Raw genomic sequence first — 11,037 nt, forward strand, 5'->3', positions numbered from 1 at the left:
GGGGGGGGCGGCTCCCGGCGAGGCTGGACGCCGCGGTCCAGTTAAGTAAGTGAATCGTTCGCAGTGTAGGCAGCCCCTTGCTGCTGAAACAAAGACCTGGCCGAAAGGAAATGGTGCTGCTTCGCAGCGTTTCTGTTCTTTTCTCCTTCGTTGTTGAGTAGCGGATCATGGACGCTGTTGGCAGGTGGGTTTTAAGGCTCAACTCCCGTTTAACTAAAACACTAAATACACCGTTACAGGGAACAGTCGTGAACTGATAAGGAAGGAGAATGTGCTGTGCATCCAGGTTTGCAAAGAGATACCTGTCGAAGCAGTCTGTGTTCGTTTGGTTTCTAGCCTCTTGAGTTGCTGAAGTAGGAAAAAATATATTAATTCTATGAATTTTTTTTTTTTGGTAGGTAAGTGCTACCATATCTTAAGTTATGTTTTTGCCTGAGCTGCTGAGGGGCTGTGTAACTTGCCTGATTTCTTGATCTTTCCATTTTTTCACATTTAAAAGAGATTAAATGATAACGTAGTAACTCCAGACTTTTGTAAAGATCTCTGCATATGCCAGGTGTTCTTTGTAATATTATGTGTGCCCCGCAATGCTGCGCAGGCTTAGAGCCTGTGGTGGTTCTTTGCTGGTGAACCTAGCTGGCTGGTCCTCTTCTTTTAACAAAGTATTTATTTAATACTAACAGGACTATTATTTAGAAAAAAAAACCCGAAATGGCTGGTTAATGACTGTGCACAAGTCTTTTTTTTTTTTTTTAAAGCCTGCGAAACTAGTCAAGGTATGAATGTCTTCATTAGCACATATTCCCCCCCCAGGGATTCTTTTAAGTATGAAGAAATCTTTTTCATCTGTTGGTTTGCATAGTTGTCTCTCTGGCAAAACAAGTTTTGTCACTTGCTTTAAGCCTGCAGGTAGGCTCTTCACAAGCTGATAGCTTGGTATTATTGTGTAATAACATCTAATCGCTTAGGGATGGAGGAGGCATCTGGTTTGCTGTAGGCCATTGCTCCTTCCAACAGTCCTGACCACTTCACCCAGTAAGAGTGCAGAGTGTAAGTAGTTACAGAAGTCGCCTCACGGTACCCACAACTTACTGCCTAGCCTCTCTAGGTGCAGCCCAAGTGCTTCGGGGAATACGTGCTCTATGTGTAATGAGAATTTTCTCAGTGCTTTTAGAGAAGAGTGATAATACAGAAAGAGTTTGAGAATTTCATGAAACTTCAGCAAGCTAATATTTAAAAAGTGAGCTGTTAACTACTGAATGTTTAGTTTCTGGTTTTGTTCAGAATACTAGCATAATATATGGTAAAGGGTATTTTTTCTGTAAGATCACAAGATGGATCAGTACTATGTAAGTTGCAAAAAATACCAATTTGCTTACAGATTATTTCATAGCCTAAAGCTTAGGTGTCCATAAGATGAATCCACAGCAAACACAGAGAACTTGTTCCTTAAGATTTAAATTGTTCAAAGAGAAGTTGTTATTCAAATAGAACTTAGGTTCTGGTTTTTGAACCTACAGTCCCAGTCTACAGTCCCAGTGAAGTCAGAGGGTAGACATGTAAGTGTAAGGGCTGCAAGTCTTACCACTTATATTGGCGATCAGTATCTCCATGAGCCCTAATATAAGTGATATATATGTTCGGTTTTGAGTTTTTCACTACAATCTGCTGAGAAAGTATAGAATTTAAGGCATAGTTATTGTAAACCTGTGTGTTTTCTCTGCCAGTGGCCAGCTACGTGACCCTGTGACAATAATTTTGCTGTCAACAGTACTAGAATTATTGTAATTATTTCACGGTTTAGAAGGATCCCTCTGGGAAGTATCACATTGATCTGAAACCAAGACTGTCCATAAATTCTCAGGATTACTTCAGGAAAAATGCATTCTGCAATAGTGTCAGAAATCTTAGAGTCTTACAATGAGACTTCTTGAGATTGCTGAGCAAATCTAACAGCCTGATGCTGCTGTGCTTTGCCTCCTGACACTCCTAAAAGTTGTCTGCTAATCTGGCAGAAATTATATTAATTCTTTTTTACTAGGTTAGCTTTCCTTAGTGAGCAAAATCATATGGCCTGGGCTGGAGAAATGGTGAGTGGGGCTGGAGCCACCTGGCAGGTAAGCTCACCTATCTCATAAATTTTCATGCTTCCTAGTACTATCCAGGCCTTGAGGCCCAGTGACAACACAAAAGACCTGTGATGAGGAAATAACTTTAAACTGGTATTGCTGCTTGAAACCTCATTTCTTAGCACCAGAATTTTCAACTCAGATGGATGTTAAAGTGTCTTTAACCTATAAATGGGCGCTCCTGGCTTCCTACTTCACTGTCTAAAATGCTGCATCTAACCATGAATCCAAGCATAGCCTCCATGCTTTTCTTAATGGTATATGTGTGCCAAGAGGACTTTAGGATTTTTTTTTTCCTTAAAAAAATATTTTTCTGGATAGTTTGTTGTGGGGATTTAACGGCATGGACTCTGGCAAGCATCAGCCAAAGACCTTCATTGCTCTTTGTTAGCATCTTTTATAACAAACAGAAGCATACACGCGCTACCTGCAGCTTGCAGAGCCTTGTGTTCATGCACATCTACGCTCCAGCAGACTGGCCCATTCTTCCTCCTCCTTCGCATCTATGCTCCAGCAGACTGGCCCGTTCTTCCTCCTCCTTCCTTCATTGCGAAATGCCTTCGTGGCCTTTATCTGGTTTTCTCCTTCCAGCTGCAGCACATTCCTTTTCCTCCTTTCAGCTGCAGCATATTGCTTCCTCCGTTATCTTCTGTTTAGGTGCCTTCTCATGCCAGGTGGTACAATGTTTGCCCATTAAAATCAAACTCAGGAGATTCCCATCCCCACAGTTTGTAGTTCTAATTTTGCCCTTTACTTTGTTTGCATCTGCCTGCATCTTGATATTATCCACAAATTTAAAAAGCTTATCCCTATTCAGTAGTCCAAGTCACTGATGACAATATTAAGTATTATTTTACCCAGGCTTCCTGAAATCCAGTCACACTTAAGTTTTCACAGGGAATCATCAATAGTTACTCTTTTGGAATTGTTTCAACTATTTTTGCTCCCCATATACAGTACCATATTTCTATGATACAAAAATAGTTTATTTCTTCATTTGCAGACAGAGCTACAACTTAGCTTTTTCCAGCTCTTGTTGCAGCTCAGTGCCAAGAGGATACGGAAGAGACTTTGTGGGAGAGGGGAGAAGCTTTGGAAGACTATCAGGACAGAGGGAGCCGCTGGAGTAAACTCTGCCCTGCATTTAGTGTGCACTGCTGTTGAGTCAGTTTTAATGGCAGAAAGTTGCACAATGTGTTTATATGTACAAAAGCATGGTAGTTCTTATGAGAGTCCAGTTAAAATCATAATTAACATCAGAATAGATGACACTTACAGCCTCCTCTCTATTCGTAAGACTTGCTTTCTTCTTGTGACTGGTTGACTTCCTTCCCTTCTTCCACCCTCTCTCCAGTTTTCTTTTATCTGAGGAGAAAGTAACCATCTCCTAGTAGCAAAGACTTCTTTTCTTGATCTGTTTTGGTATCACCAGTTAGTTGAGTCGTCATTTCACAAACATTTAAGCTGGTATAAGCTAGTACTACCGCTGCTAGAAAGCTGCTGACCTGCTCCCAGACACTTATTTCTGCTTTTGGATCAGCCCAGATATTCTTGCAAGTACCAGGTGAGGTGGTTGAGGGAACTGCCGTGGCTGGCTGTTTGCTTGCTGGTCAGCTGAACATCAGTGACACCTGAATGGTTTTGGAACTGCATTTGAGTCAGTTCAGACAGAAGTTTATTACAGGAAATTGTGTAACAGTTAGTGACTTTCTCTTACAACAGCATGAACCAGAGAGGCACAGCATCAGGAGCTGTTAGAGCATACAGTGATTGCATATCAGCATCTTCGTGTCAGCTCTCTATAGAGTCTCAGTGGTAAGCTCACTGTGGTAAGCACCCTTCTGTCACAGAGGGGTGCTGTTCCTCAATTTAGTTTACGTGTACTTAATGTGGCAAATTTCTCCATAGGTGATGACATGCAGTAACTTGCTATCCCACATAACTTTAATTTTTCCCACCTTTGATGATCCTTAGATTTTAAAATATCAAAGGATAGAAGATGGCTGTGTTGGATTTTAGTTAGTGGGGTGTGTACCAATTGTTAACTAAATATTAAAGTATACAAAGTATATATATACATAAAAATATAAAAGAATACATTGCTCCTAGAATTTTTTTTTTGCTGTGAAATTAATTATTCTCTGATACGGCTTATGTGTTTGGTACTGGTTGCTGGAAGACTGCATCCAGCCAGGAGGTAGATTATGGATCTTTGTTATAATCTCTTCATGCTCAGAAACCAGTCTAGCGACTGCAGTTTTTGTTGCTGTCTCTTTGTGTCTTCAGTAGGAAGAAATGAGTCACTCTAGAGCTATTAAGGATCATGCAACTGACTGATTTCCTCTCCGTTTCTGAGCATCTTCCACCTCATCGCTCCCAAATGATGGCCTGTCCAGTGCTAATATCCAGTAGCAATGACTTGCCGATACCACAGGAGCACTGCGATTCTGAGTGCATCATACAGCATGGAGGTTATTAGTCACCGACAGCAGTCTCATATCTGCAATGTGATCCCACTCTGCAGTGTCCTGTAGGCACAGCGTGGCCTCTCTGCATCTTGGGCCTGCTGTGCTTCTGCTACCCCTTCTCCCCCAGAGCTGACGCATGGTGCTTTCTCTGCAGGGTGCTTCCCTCAGCCAGTGGCACTCTCTTTCTATCCTGCAAAAGGCCGAAGCCAAGTGCTGCCTCACATGGGAGATGAGTGGCTGAGAAGGCACTGTGTGGTGGAGCAGGGGTTTCTGTATCCCTTAGAGCAAAAGGAGGGAGACATACCTACAATGCTCTGAGCAGTGGTTGTCACCTGGGAGTACTTTCCCCAGAGGCACATCCCAGCTTCCTGGTGAGATCAGCTTGCTACTGAGCAGAGGTTAAAACTCCTCTCCAACATGCAGCCTCAGATCATGCTGAGCTTTTGTTGAAGAAGCTTAAATGCTTGGTAATATCACAGTATTTTTTTTGGCAGCAGCGTGTGGTGATGTCCTTTCCTACTATCAGTACCCTTGATCCTCTCTGCCAGTACCCTTGATCCTCTCTGCCTTGTAAAGCATATCAGAGCTCTGTGCCTCACTGTGACTGTGGTGTCGGCGTGCAGCTCTGTGATGAGGTCAATGTGGTGGTCTGTGCAGTAAATGAATCTCACTCATAAGATGATGATCTCATTCTGACATCTTAAAGCTGCTATCTAGAGTCTGGTTGTGCTTGGGGAGAAGAATAGTGCAGAGGAGCGGATTGGTCTTCCTGCAGTAAACCTGGACCTATAGAGGAAGTATCTGTAATGCTCCTTTCCTGTTCTGCTTGCTTGATGACTTTATTTAAAATGGGCCCTAGTGTGAAGTGACGCACTGTAACCATAGCCTCAGATTTCTGCCATGGTCGTGTGTGGTTATATCAAGTCATAGTAATTATATGTATGTTAATTGTTCTTCAGATCCATAGCCTTTTTGTATGGTAGTTCTATTGAGAATTGCTGTATGCGGCGGGATAAGATGCATGGTAGTGATGCATTATTCTGATAACAGGTGTGGTATTTTTTTATTGATACAAAGATGTGAAAGCTGTTGTACATTTGAAACGTCTAGTGGATTCTGGCAACACCTTGTTTCAAGTGAGACCTGGTGATCTTGCAGATAAATGCATTGCAAAGCTTTATTTACTCCTTCCTGTTGTGAAATGGAGTAACAGACTTTGCTGTCTTACGAAATCAAGGTGGTAATTTGTTTCTTAAAAAAACATGACAGAAAACAAATCAGTGGTTTTTAACTTTTGAACGGGTGGTAGTTGTAGCAGTGCTTCAGTTACAAAATAGTTTGTTCATCATTTGACAGAAGAAAATGTTAAACCTCACTCTCTTAAATCTCTGTTGTGAGATTTATGTACTTCTCTGTGATGAAATTGGAAAGCAAGTGGGTGAATGAGCTTCATCAATTTGTCCTTGAGGATTTTATCTGTCTGAATTTCTCTACGTGATTTTATCCAATCCTATGAAATACAGGGCTAAGATTCTCTTTAATAGGTACATCAGCAGCAATGGTACAGTTTGCTTTATCACATATAAATAGTATGGATTTTAAGGACAGTAAATTAAACCCCATTTTTAAATATATGGACCAGTAAATTTTGTATAATATTTTGGAAGAGTCTTCAAAGTATGGATTGGGTGCTTATGAGGTTTGGGTTTTTTGGGGGGTTTATTTTTCTTTTTTTTTTTTCTGTTTTAATTGCAAAAGGAATGTGGATTGAGTTTCATTCTCAGTGGGAAGAATGCCTTAGTACTTTTATCTCAGGCTTCTCAGGATTCAGGAGAATTTTTGTGTTTGAGACTGACTAGTTTCTGTGTTGCCTAAGGTGAAAGTACTGGATTGATGCCAATAGCAAAAGCTTGCATGGTCAGTGAATTGACACCTCATTTGGGAAACATTTGTTTTGCACATCAGGTATCAAAACACTCTGGCATAATCCTTCTTCTCATGTATATTTCCTTTCTTAGAAGTGAAACCACGTAGCAGTATTTGCAACACAGGACATGCAATGGTAGCTGAATTACCTATTTTTAATTTTGGAATAAGTTTGGGTTTCATTTGCTAAATTTGTCTAGGTTTCATTTGCAGTTGATAGAAGTAAAATAAAATCTCGTTCTAACAAGCAAGCACTTCAGTTCTAATTCAGTGTTGTCAGAATACAAAGCTGAATCTTACATGTAGATGGAAGAATACAATTCAGGTGATATCATTTTTGTAAAAAGTTAATAATTATACTTCATGGTAGTATTTGTCTCAAAGGAGAGAAAAAAATACGTATCCATGAGTCTGTAAGTTGTACTGTGTGGACAGACCTTTTGCCTGTATGGAGTTCTGCCATAACCACAAGGAATTAATATGAATGTAGGAGTGCCTGTAGGGAACAACTAGTTGGGTCACAGCCTGTGTCATCAGAAGACACAAATGGTGCATGATTATACAATAAAATTGAACTACAGTAGTTATTTTTTTTAAAGATGTAATTCTTTTCTATGTGTGCCCTTCACCAGTTTCAAATTAAATGAATTTTGTAAACATGGTGGAAAAACTCTGCGTAGTCTAGCAGAAGGGTAAGCAATAATCTGGGTAAGGAAATGCATCTTGTATTTGAATAAAATTATTATATTAGAAGCCTAGATTCCTATTCAGATTTAGACTTGGAATGATTTTGACTGTCTCAGCTGTTTGGTCTGTGGCGTGTAATTCAGGTTGGCACAACTACTGGTTTAAAACCAGAGCTCATATAAGAATAGCTAATGCTGTCCCTGACATATCTAATTCACTGTGTAATCTGGAGTAGAAAACCACCACCGCTCTGAACTGCTTGAAAACAGCAGACTGAAATATCTATTAACAGATAGGCTGGATTAAACAAAGTGTTGTTTCACTGATTGCATTTTACCAGGTATGAAAAGGTAAAATGGCTTTTTTTTAAGCTGTTCTCTCACAGGAAAAAAATGCATCTGCTAATCATTGAGGAAGGCAGTTTGTGCTGCAAAAAATAAACACTGTCCTAATCTACTCATGACTCAGAAATAAAAATAAAAGCTCAAGCTTTTTTTTTTCCCCCTTTGGTACTAAGTAATTTTGAATGCTTATCTAATTCTAGTACAGTGTACTTGGTTTGCTATTCATATTAACAGATGGTAAATACAGATAAAAACAGGTATAACATTATTTGACCATTTTTGAAAGTATAAAAACTTTTAAATCCTGCTTGGGGGGAAAAATGTCCTTCTGAATTTAATTCAAAGCATCTCAGGCTGACACAGATTTAGTATTACATATCTGGGTACAGATTTGCATATAATAGTGTAGAAATATGGGGTTAATACTGAAGGGGACACTAACTCGCACCTTGTAGACTACCTAGGTTAAGAAAACCTGTCTCGTATTTTTCCAGACTTTTTTGATGATTTGCAGCGTTCTTTTGTATTTCTTGTTTATCCTTGTAGCTGGAAAGTTTTTTTTTCTTCAACATTATAGCTACAAATAGAAAAGCAGCAACCAGTGGATATTGAGAACAGTCCATCTCAGCATCTTTTAAAACAATTTTTAAATTACACCTTGGAGGTAAGAGGCAAAGGTATCCGTTCCTTACTTCTCTCTTTGCTTTCACAGTTCCTTGCAAAGCAAACCTGATTCTTTTAGCCCTTAGCTGTTTTATTTAGGTCACGTAATTGTTATCTAGATTCTTCGATTTGGGGATTACGCTTTAAGATAGACTTAGAAAAAACTACATATGGGTCTCGGTTAAAAGTCTAGATAGCACATAGAGCAGAGTATTTTTTGTTTGTTTAGGCAGAGCAGAATAATTGGTGTTGTTTCACACACAGCAGTCCTATTGATACAGTTCACAATGAGCAGTTATACTTTTGCAGCAGTACCACATTGTTGACCCCAATATTAGAGAGCTGCTATAATCTCTCAGATCCTTTTCTTCATTACTGCTGCACGTTTTTCTGCGCTTGATGTCTGTTTTGAAGTGTATTACATTCTGTTTTATTAAATATCATTGTTGATTTTGGGACCTTTTTCTAATCAACTGAGGTCAGAATTCAAAATTATCTTGACCTTCTAAATTCTTGCCTCTCATCTTTGCTTGTTTTTGTGTGCCCGTTTCATAAGCGTAATCTACACATGCTATCAAATTGCTAATGAAAATACTATTATCCTGGGAATGAAGTAGACTAATCAGCATGTTTCATTATTATCCATAAAAACATTTATTACAATCGTATTTGAAAAACCCTTATAAACAGAAGTACATAGTGAGTGGTCAAAGCTTTCACGCGCAATAGGGAGGGCAGAGGCTGTGCCCGAGTGACATGTGCCCTACATTGTGTGTTCCACGGCACCATCTCTGGGCAAGAGGGTTGAGCAAGGCTGATAAAGAATTGACCAAATTGAATTGCGTTCAGCTCGGGACTGAAATCTGGACTTCATTCAGTGTTGCGTCAGTGTAGCAGTATTAATAAGAACTGTTTGCGTGTATTTTATCGATGACTTTACTCACCTCAATAGAATTTCCTCTTGCATCTTGATTCTAGGAAGAAAACTTGCTTGATGACCATCATATCTAATACATGAATGCAGAAAGAACTCAATCTTGGTGTGTTAGAAACTTTGTATAATCTAATAGAACATGATGATGATTTGCTTGGCAGGATTATAGGCTTGTAGTTTTCCTAAATGAAGTTATAATATAAGCTCCCTGCGTGAAGTACCCGGCAGGGTTTCCTCAAGAGGCACAGGTCACTTTTAAAAGCAAATATCTGCTGCTTTAATGATTGAAGTTAGTTTTAGTATGTATCAAAATATATGCAGTAGTGATGTAGACGTATGTACTAAATTTGTCAGATTTGTGTTGAGTCTGAGTAACTTGTGTTAATCAACACAAGGTAACGAGTGGAGCAGAGTGGGGAATGGCCCTTTTCTCTCTTCCTCTTTTTTACTGTAAGCTGCTGTTTTCTGTTTTTTCTTCTACTTCTGTTATGTTGCCCTTTATATAGCATTTTGGGCTGTCATGGGGGTTGCTTGGAATGGCTTTGGCACTGGAAATTGCAACATCTGGAAATTGCCCCAGCCTTGAGACAAAATACAATGCACAAGGATGGGTGGAGTAGAAAAAAGCAACCAGTAACCTCAGCTCCCAACTGTCTTTCCACATATCTACTCCCTAGTAGTTTGCATCCAGAATATATAACTTTTTCTGGACGGATAGACGTGCAACTCCATGCAGGGAACTGGACAACGACATGCCAGCATTCAAAAAGGATCTATAACCTGTAACTTACTGTCTTTTCTGGTTCAGTGAGCTGTCTACCTTTTCCTTCCTATTCTTGAGGGGTTGATCAACCCATGTGCTGGGCTGTGCTGAAAGAGCAATTTCTGAACTTGCTAATATGGCAGCACCAGCTTCCTGCTTGTCTGCTGGTTTTCTCTTTTGTCGTTGAGTCCATCATGTTCTGTCAGTTCAGAGAGAACTTTCTACATCAGTTTAACAAAGCATTGCTTTCTTCTTTGTTTTCTACTATTCAGTATTTCACAGCTTTACATACTGGAATTTTACCATCACACTGGACCAGCGTTGCTGGCTGGCTGAGCTCGGCTGAAGGTGAGCATCACCCAAGCCTTGTAAGAAAAATATCTGCCAGCTACTGACAAGAGGCCTGACTCTACCAGGCTGTAGACCACAACCTCTTTGTAGTTTTGTGCTCTTTATTCAGGATGTAGATATGGCTTACTATAGTTGGGAGGTCACTGGTCTGAACGTCTTGCCACTGATTGTTCTCCTGAATTGGCGATGGCAGGCAGCGGGGTTCAGAAAGCTGTTCGACGGATGTGGTTGTTGCTGAGAGAAGACGTGTCTGCACCTTTAGCACTGAGTGAGATCATAGGAAAAGGAGAGCGTGCTCCTCCAGCCTCATGAAGAGTTGCACAAGATTCCTTTGACAAATAGGAATATCGGAAGTTTAATAGAATAGCTGAAATTCAACGTGATAATCATCTTGTGAACGAATGCACGTGCCACATGCAGGTACTTGACTATGCTGATTGTAACTAGAATTTGTTCTGACTTTACAACCTTTAGTGCTGTCCATGATAGATGTAAACCTGCAATTTGCTACACCTCTCCTTCCAATAGGCCACCCTGGGGAATAAAAACTTCCTTTCTCTTGATATAGAGGAAAAGCAGCATCTGAAGGCACTGGTTTTAGGTTCTTCTGTGGATAGCTTCTTGTTTCAAGGCACTTGATGCTGCATGTGAGGGGTTTTTTGGTTTCTTTGCGCTGCCCAAGTTTTAGACCTTGACTGATAGATAAACCTCTGAAGTTCTGCACTAAGAAAACAATCTGAAGAAAAAGAAAATCCGTGTTTCACAGTCATAC

The sequence above is a fragment of the Aptenodytes forsteri genome, unplaced genomic scaffold, assembly GCF_000699145.1.
Source record: "Aptenodytes forsteri isolate BGI_AS27 unplaced genomic scaffold, ASM69914v1 Scaffold166, whole genome shotgun sequence".
Classification (NCBI taxonomy): domain Eukaryota; kingdom Metazoa; phylum Chordata; class Aves; order Sphenisciformes; family Spheniscidae; genus Aptenodytes; species Aptenodytes forsteri.